Genomic DNA, 9370 nt, shown 5'->3' with positions numbered 1-9370 from the left:
CATGACGACGATATTTTCTGTGCCCAGTCATAAACCGAAAAATGTTTACAGTTTTCACTCGCATAACTTTGTAGCTTTCCCATTTCCTCTCTTCTACTTCTACTTCCCCTCTCACTGACCCAAATTTCTTGCATATGGTTATGGTTATTTGTATATAAACAAATAAAAATAAAAACTTCAACTGAGAAAAAAACAGGCATACAACTATGCTATGGAAATTTTAGCTTTTTAGACCTGAGCACACATCATCCTCGTCGCACTGAGGAGAGAAAAACTATTGTTGAAATATTCTGGGAACATTCATATGAGCATAAATTGTTTTTTCTCTTTTTAGTTGCAATTGCATTTTTCTACAAAATTTATTTTGTTGGTTTGCAGATTTTGTGGTGCAATTTACATTGTAATATTTGTGGTTATTTTGTTCCCTTTTTCGTTCACTTTTGGGAATATAGGAAACACGTCTGTGGTTTTGTTTAGAATATTTGAAATGTGGACAAATTCTTGAGACACTTCAGCTTTAAATTGAATGTAAAATCAACTTTAAAAAACATTGAAACAAAACAAAGTTTTGTGCCCTTTGCAAATTATGCAAGATATTAAATTTGTGATGGTTTTAACTTTAATTTAATTATTTTATTATTTTAAATTTTAATTATTTTAAATTTGAAATTGGTCTGTATGAATGAAAACAGTTGAGTGCAAGTTATCGTCCTTTCTCACACAAAACTTTATGCAAGATATTATATTTGTGATGGTTTTAACTTTATTTTAATTATTTTATTATTTTAAATTTTAATTATTTTAAATTTGAAACATGGTCTGTATGAATGAAAACAGTTGAGTGCAAGTTATCGACCTATCTCACCCAAAACGTAGTTCCTCCCTTAGCTTCCAATGTGTGCTCCCTTTCAAGTGGCACACTGAGACAACGGCGACGACCTACAAAAAAATATTTATGGCTCCCACAGCCGCAAATATTTACCACACTAGCACACAATGTCTGTATCTCTCTCTCTCCCTCTCTCTCTGTCTGTTTCTGTCGCTGTCTCTGTCTCTGTCTCTCTATACCAACCATTATTTATACGCTGCTAATCTTCCACCATGTGACTACTGTGGCTGGTTGCCTTTTTGGCTGTTTCTCCTTTTGGCTTCCACTTTCACACTCGCGTCCTGCACTCAGCTACACTTTATTGTTTATTGCGGTTGGCTAACAGTTCCAGGTCCCTGACTGTCTGACTGTCTGACTGTCTGGCTGACTGGTAACTGGATCCCTGTCGTGGCATTGTTTTTGCTCCGGCTGCAGTTTGCTGCATTGCGCCGGCTATGGGAATGACCGCAAAATGCTAAGCGTCTTTTCAGTTACAGTTTAAGTTTGCCGCATTTCAGCTAAAGTGCATTCAGTTCCTCCTTGTCCGTATGTCTCTTCACCTCCCCTTCATAACTTGAAACTGCCTCTACTGTGTCAATTACGGCAATTGCTTTGTACACTTGCCCGCAAAATGTTGGCATTTGTATACCTCTATATAAAATATGTTTGCACAGAGAAATCTTATAGGCTATTTCCACGACCACTCACATTTGGCTCATTTGGTCACATTTGGATGTGGCTCATTTTTGGCTTTCCACGACCAAATGTGAAACTGTTAAGACACTCAAAGCAAAGCAGCTGTTCGGCTTCTGTGCACAAAGTACAAAAAGCAGACAATAACAACATTTTATTATTTATTATGATATTCTAATTTGCGCAAATTTAATGTCTACCGATTTTATTGATGAAAACAGCTGGTTAAGGTGATAATTGCTATTTTTTTAAGAGTTTATCGATAAACATCGCGTGTTCGATAGAAAAATACTAAAATTCACGGGGTCGAATGACAAAATATCGGCTCATTCATTTTGGATGAGCCAACATCATCATCCGGATTTTGTACTGAAATGAAGTCCACATTCGGGCCGGATGATGAAAATGGCGTCGGATGAGCCAAATGTGCTGTCGTGGAAATAGGCTATTAAAGGGCACAGCATTTGCTTGTATGTGAATGTTACATATTTGCACAGGCTGGCAACCCTACGACCTGGCAAGGGTTGTGCTCCATGAAATTAATGTTCAGTCAACACTCTGGCTGACAAATGGATGATTACTTTCGTATCTTTAGTGTTAGATCTTTGCAAATTGTGCCAAAGAATCAATAATTAGCCGGGAAGATTGGGAAATTATCCGTATCCTTAAATATGCAATTTATTTTTATGATCTAATTTCAGTGTGCAAACACTGTTTGCAGTTATATTTATAGAACTTCTCTAGTTGTGTAGGCTCAATATAGTAGTATAAACTGTTATTAACTTACGCATTTAATTTGACATGGCTTTTCTATTAATAAACTTTAAATTAAGTGTGTGCTCACTGCCTATTTCTGTAATGGTCTTTTACATGGTGTTTGAAATTAAGTGTGTACACACTTTGAGACAATTTTCACAAGTCCAGTTTATCTTTTTGAAATATTTTCTCTTCTTGAGCAAAATCCACTATTTGATTATGCAGTTGAATAAACACACACATATTCAACTTATCAATGTGTACACAGCTAGAATTATTTAAAAATAGACACGGCAAAGTCTAACCAGTAAGTACTCACCTTTAAATGCAACCACATTTCACTTGCTTGCTCCTCTTTTTTTAAGCATAATTCCCACTTGATTCTTCGGTCTGTCTTCATACATATATTTAGCTAACCAGTGTGTACACACTTACTGCGGAGGTATGTACAAAGTCTATTTGCTAAATCCCATTACACTTGAGGGCCGCTTTTCAAACATAATTCGACATCAGCTGCCAACAGTCGACATACGTCAAATATGCTATTTGGAGTCCTTCCCATTGCGACCTCTCACGGAGCATAAAAAATGGTCTACAAATTTCAACACCTGCTGACGGGTGTCGTATTTCTGCTGTTGCCAAAAAGGTTTAAATTACTGTTACTGGCATTGTTATTTGTTGTGAGGCAATTGAAATATACGTATGTATTTTTCTAGATATTTGCATTAAATTGTTACAAATTGCAGAGTGGATTTGAGATGAACGAAGGCTCGAAAGTGCGTGCCATGAATGTGTACTCGTATTTTGTAGAAATGAGTATGAGAAATGCGCAGATTTGTTGGAAGAAATGCGAGTGTGAGTTTTGGCCAGAGAGATATGAATATGAATGCCAAAAGGTCAACAAACAATTTCACTAAAGAGCTGAAGCACCAGGCCAGAGGAGAGTCAAGAAACGCTAACAATGACAGGGATAGAGAAAGGAGCTGCGAACAAGGATTGCAAGGATGCTGGGCACGATACGGGAGCAAAAGTCAAACAGAAAATGAAACACAGGACAACAAACAATGAAAGGCTGCGCCTGGTTGGCAACTGATGACAGCAGGAGAGAAGGACAGATGGACAGAAGGGACAGGAGGACAGGAGAGACGCTGCCAAGAACAGGGAACTGTTGAAGGCGTCCGAGTAGTCCTCCTGGCCAAGGACGAGAGTCTTTTCACAGTCTGTGCGCTGCACTTGACTGAAATGAATTGCTCACCAGCCCCTTCTCCTCCTGCTGCTCCAACTTGGCTACAACTATGACTACGGCCTGTTAACGATTACGTGATGAATTTGCATTGCAATAACAGAGCAGGATCGCGTACTGCCCTTAACTCTCAACCCTCTCCTGGTAGAAACAATATGCCAGGCTCTGAGCTCTGCCAATCGGGGTAAGGAGGGGAAACATCAACGTCAGAGTCGCTCTTCCTGTTGCTGCGTGCAAAGTAATTTAACGCCAATTTTACGGCCAGCGTCTAGGACCCCCAAGGACCAAAGAGTCCTTCTTTCCTACCATTTTCCTACTTTCTCTTTTCTCTTTTCTCTTTTCGCATTTTATTTATTTATGATTCGGTGAAAGGGGTAACGACGGCAGCGTCGGTGTGAGAAATAATTTTATAATACAAATCAACGAGCTGGTGTGCAAAGGAACAGGAACAGAAGAGCTCCCAGGAACCAGGAATAGTTCGTCATCAACGCGCATGTTGGCAATCAAACTGCCAGCAATTACAACTGGCAAACCCGACAAATTGCAATAAAAAATATTACAACAAATAGAAATAATAGAACGTGAAATGCCGGCTACAGTTGAGTGTAGTGCGTGCCAAGGCAGAGTTGAAGGTTTGTTTGCCTATCTGGAGAAATATACAAATATGCAGCCCGGAAATGGAGGAAGGCCATAAAAATTCTAATTGGATTCCACAAGGTGTTAAAGTGAGCAGTCGACGTGCCGTGGAATTGGTATAAAGATTGTGTATTATGTACCATGTAATGAAGTGCAAGGCAGGTAGTTTCCAGATTTATATGTCGCCATCAAAATGTTAACTAGCGATTGCAACTGCTTCCATAAACACAACAGACTGTTAAAAAGGGTTTTTTACTTCCCCGCCCAGAACAAAGTCTTTAAAAAATCTTGACTATTATATGAGTCACTTTTTTAAAGTGCCCTATATAGTTTTAAAAGTGCAAAAAATTAAAAATTTCATATTAACATACTAAAATATTGAATTAATTTAAATGAGCATACTTGAAATTAACCATATTCTTTGTTTTTTTGCAGGTATGTCTACAGTAAATTAAGTTTTTTAATATCTATAGTTTGGTAAGTCAGAAAAGTAATAGACAATTTATTTTAAATATTTAATTAAAGTGCATTTACTTTGATAAATAACAGCTTTCATTTTACTTTGTTATAAATTAAATATTTTTTGTATGAATTGACAATTGATGATCTAGAAATAAAACTATATATTTTTCTAATTGAGAGTACTGTGATATTACATTGATTGAAAGCTGATTAATTAAACAAATATATATTATATATTACACTCTGCAAATCATTCTATGGTATTGAATAAGAGGGTCGAATGCTTCAATTACTTTTATTGAACTTGATGGAAGTCCTACAACTTTTAGCTTTCAAAATCAAATCTCTATTATCGGTACACTATTCCCCACTTGATTGACTGAAAGTCTTAGAAAATGCTGGATTGATTTCTGAGTTTTCCTTAATTAGCCACTAATCGAAGCTCAGCTCAAAATCCTGTACAAAAAGGCAGAACAGGGATTTTATGGGGGATTTTATTGTTTGTGTTAAGGAAGCAAATGAAATCTCGTTGAGCAGTTAAAAGAAATCAGCGTTCAATTAATGCTAATCATGTCAACGAAGTTGCTGAGGGGAGGCAGGGGGATAGAGCGAATCAACTGACAGTTGAATCAAGTAAATAACAAACTAAAAGCGGCCAAACAATTAGCAAATGTAAAGACAAGGGGAATAGGGAAGGGAAAGGGAGCAGAAGACGATGACGACAAAACAAAACATTGACAATTGCAAAATTCATTTAGAGCTATCGAAAAAAAAATAGCTAGAAAGGATAAACGGTATCCTGTGGAGGTGCAACTGACAGAGCCAAGAGCCGTGATAAAATAGGGTCAAAAGGGCAAGGAGTGGGAGTGTATATAGACTGAAACGGTCCCTGATTGCGAGCATAAAACAATGACAATGCAATGTAGCACAGTGTACACTGTGCATTTCAACGCTAATTCAATTATCGCTTATTGACATCAATTTAAAACAGTTACAGAGAGAAAGAGAGAGAGAGTAAGGGAGACAGGTAAATCTAAACGGGCATTGGCTCTCGAATATCCGCTATAAAAATGGGAACAATTCACGCCATGTCCCCTCTGTGAGCTAAAGTGCAATTGACACTTTTTGTGATTTAGTAGAGAACATTTTAGATTACCAAATGCACACCAACAACAACAACAACTTCTCTCCCCTCGCCTCCTCTTCCTCTATCCGCATAGAATGACAATTGCTAATGCGAATGCAAAATGGAAAATGGAAAAACAGTTGGCAGCAGGTGCAAGCATATCGTGGATATACCATGTATCCCATGTATCCCATGTATTCCCACTTGCCCATGGACTAGCGCACCCCAAACTTGGTGTAAATAATTCAAAAGTGCTCGAGAGAAACTCACTGAGAGTGGCTTCTCCTCCTCCTGTTGTTGTTAACGTTGTTGCTTTAGTTGCAAGTCTAGTTTGGGGACAACCACTATTGTGGGGTCCCTTCTGGCCCTTTGCATTGACAAGTGCTTAGTTCTAATTGCATTAGCTCTGATTTATTTTGTTCGCACGCATCGCATTTGTAATTGCAGTGGGTTGTTGTTCTCTTTGGAGCAGAAATTGAGTTGTTGACCAATAGATAAGCTGAAACACCATAAGATTAGGAGCTTAATTTCAAATTATGCAAGAATTTGCAGTCATTTCAAATTCAATCAGTAAGTTAACTATGCATAATCTTTATTTTCAAGCCACAAAAACGTATTGCATTTATAATACTTAATCAAAAAAGATTGATAGTTATGAAATCAATCGTGGAATCAGCTTCTTCAATCAAAGGCTTTATGATATTATGGTCAATCAATCCGTAGTATACTTTACTAACAAATGTATACAATTATTTCCATATTTATTTCTTAAAAACCTCCCTTGAAATATCAATCAAGGTTTCAATCGAGATCAATCTTCAATCAGCTTCTCTGCTCATCAATCGAGGTAGTTTCAACGAACAACATATTTTTTTAAAATTAGCAGTTATTAGCTTCAATCATGCTCAATCTTTCATAACTTGAATTTGTGTTTTTTTTTTATTATTTTATTAAACTTTAAGCAAAGTGACTTTTGATTAGGGCGTATAGATTTGATAGGAGTTACCAGAGCTGTATCTGAGGTAGAGGTTTTTCCTTTGCTCAATCAAAATGTATGCTCTGGCATGTCGACGCCTTACACCTAACCTCAGTTCAATTCCCGTAACCAACTGACAAGTCATACACACAGAGAAACACACACAGCCAACACTCTCATCACTCTGACCCGTTGAGCAGCCAAGTTCAAAAGCGACAAGGTCTTCAGGTCGTCAGGTCTGCGCTGTTGGCTGAGCTAACCGACCCGTCAGTCAGTTAGTCAGTCAGTCAGTCAGTCAGTCAGTTATTCAGTCGGTCTGCTCATCAGTCAGTTATTCAGGCAGTCATTCATCGGTGTGGGGTGTCTGTATATAGTGTGTGTATATCCTGTTTGGTTACCAGCCGCATTCATCCATCGACTGCCAAGTCAGAAGCTCGGTCCTACATCGCGTATGGGTAACGAGTTCTTTTGGCATTCCTTCACCTTGGCAGCAGCAGCGACTGCCCAAAACAAACAAAGCTGACGTGCAACAGTGGCAAAGGAAGAGGTGAGAAAAGTCAAGGGAACGGGGGGAAAGCCGCCGCTCGGCAATGTGAGGAGCAACAGAAACGAATCCTGATTGCGATACATGTGCGCGGTTTTCAAACTGACAGATTTTTATATGTCTTTCGGTTGGCGCTGCAATTTTTCGTTCCCCTTTTGCTGCAACTGTCGAAACTTCAGTTGAACTGAGAAATGTGTGAGTACACGGCGAAAAAAGAAACAAGTGCTGCTTTGATTAAGGACTGATTCAAGTAAAAGAGAAAGGGAAAATTGAATGAAAAGAGAAATGGGCTTCATAAATGTACGGAATAAGTGAGGAATATATGTGGGGAAAACTCCAATGAAGTCAAATAAATATAATTTAATGGCATTCTCGTGTGTTATGACTGTCTTCATTTTCCGTTGTCCATCAGATTAAAAAAATAATTTAAAAGTGCTGATATTAATTCAATCTTTTTATTACATAATTTTTCAGAATATTAATTTAATCAACTATTAAGTGAGGACCCTTATCAATTAATTTGTATGTTGTTGCCATTTTTATAAGTTTAACCTTTATCTTGTCACAACTATTTCATCAATCAAATACATCAAAGTCTGATCAATCATATGCAACAAATTAATCAAATAAATTCAAAGTAACTTTAATTTAACTAAGTAGAATTAAATGTGACGTAAATAAGATTTTAAATGTATTTAATCTCAATTCGAATACACTTCTATCTATAACTATCAATCACAATCAATCAGTTGCTCTTTTCTTTCAGTGCAGTTTGCTGTTTTTCTGCTCGCTATTTCTTGCTCTCTTTTTCGGGTGATTTTGTGGGTTACGCCTCGCTTGGCCATGTTACGGCAATTGCAGCGTTTTATACGCTCTCCCCGTGGGTTCTCCCCTCCTCCAGCTCCTGCCACAGTTGCCTCTACATCCTTTTGGCTTGTTTGTTTGCTTGTTGCTACAAAATTTGAATGCAAATATGCTTTGAAAGTGTTGGTGCTCTCACTCTCTCTCACATTGGTTGTGCGTTTGTATTGGGTGTGTGTGTGTGTGTTTGTGTGTGTGTGTGTGTGCGTTGGGCAATGCGTTTATCCTTTTGGGCCAGACACAAATCGTTTGCGAGCTCTGTGGAATTTGTGTCGATTTTACTTTGTTTATGTCTGGGCAAGAGTATAAATGAAATTCATTTATTTGCCTTTTTACGGACTTGTTTCACTCGTTGCACTCACCAAATGGAAGAAAGGAGAGGCCGCGAATTGAGGGGAACTTTCTTAGACGAATTAATGTCATTCAAGCGGCAAATAAGAAAAATTCACTGGCATTTTTAACCTCCTGAAATTGCAGTGTCAAAAAATGTCAAATGCAGTCACTGAAAATCAACGGCTTTTTCTTTGGTTTTTAAAACGGGTTTCCCGACTAAAGTTTTTCTTTTGTGTCGTGGCTTAATTAAACATATTCAGAGTAATGTTCGGCATCCTGCGAGATCAGCACAAGGAGCAGGAAGTCATTAAATTGCTGATTGGCAAATAAGTCATAAAGTCAAAAAGTCCTCACACTCATAAAAAAAAGAAGAAAAAAAGAAATGTCAACAGCGGAAGCGGAAACAGAGCGTCCCTTGGGAAATGTTTGATTCCCACTGCTACTCTGACTGACTGCTCATGTCAACTGTGGTTCAATGACAATTCAGGCGTTTCGCTACCCACTGCCAACTGCCAACTTCCAGTTGCCAGTTTGCCATCTGCCAACTCCACATGTCACTGACAAATGTCAGTTATGTAAAAGATATGTAGCTGATTTATCAGCTCTCACAGCACAAATACAAACACACAAAAAAATTACGCATACGACGCGTGCTGCAATTGAAATATGAGCCAAGAATTTAAATTGAATTTTTAAAATTATCAGCAACACCACTCCACCACTCCATCTTAGTAACACCATTTTGTGTGGAACCTTACCTAACAGAGTTGAAAAGTTTTTGCTTTTCTTTTCCATTTGTTTGTTACTTTTAATCAGATGCAAATGAGCGTTACTTGAAGACTTCTTTTTAATGATTGTTATTGGTTCAGGGA

Source organism: Drosophila innubila (genome assembly GCF_004354385.1).
Source record: "Drosophila innubila isolate TH190305 chromosome 3L unlocalized genomic scaffold, UK_Dinn_1.0 0_D_3L, whole genome shotgun sequence".
In the NCBI taxonomy this organism is placed as follows: Eukaryota; Metazoa; Arthropoda; class Insecta; order Diptera; family Drosophilidae; genus Drosophila; species Drosophila innubila.
This window is presented reverse-complemented; position numbering follows the sequence as displayed.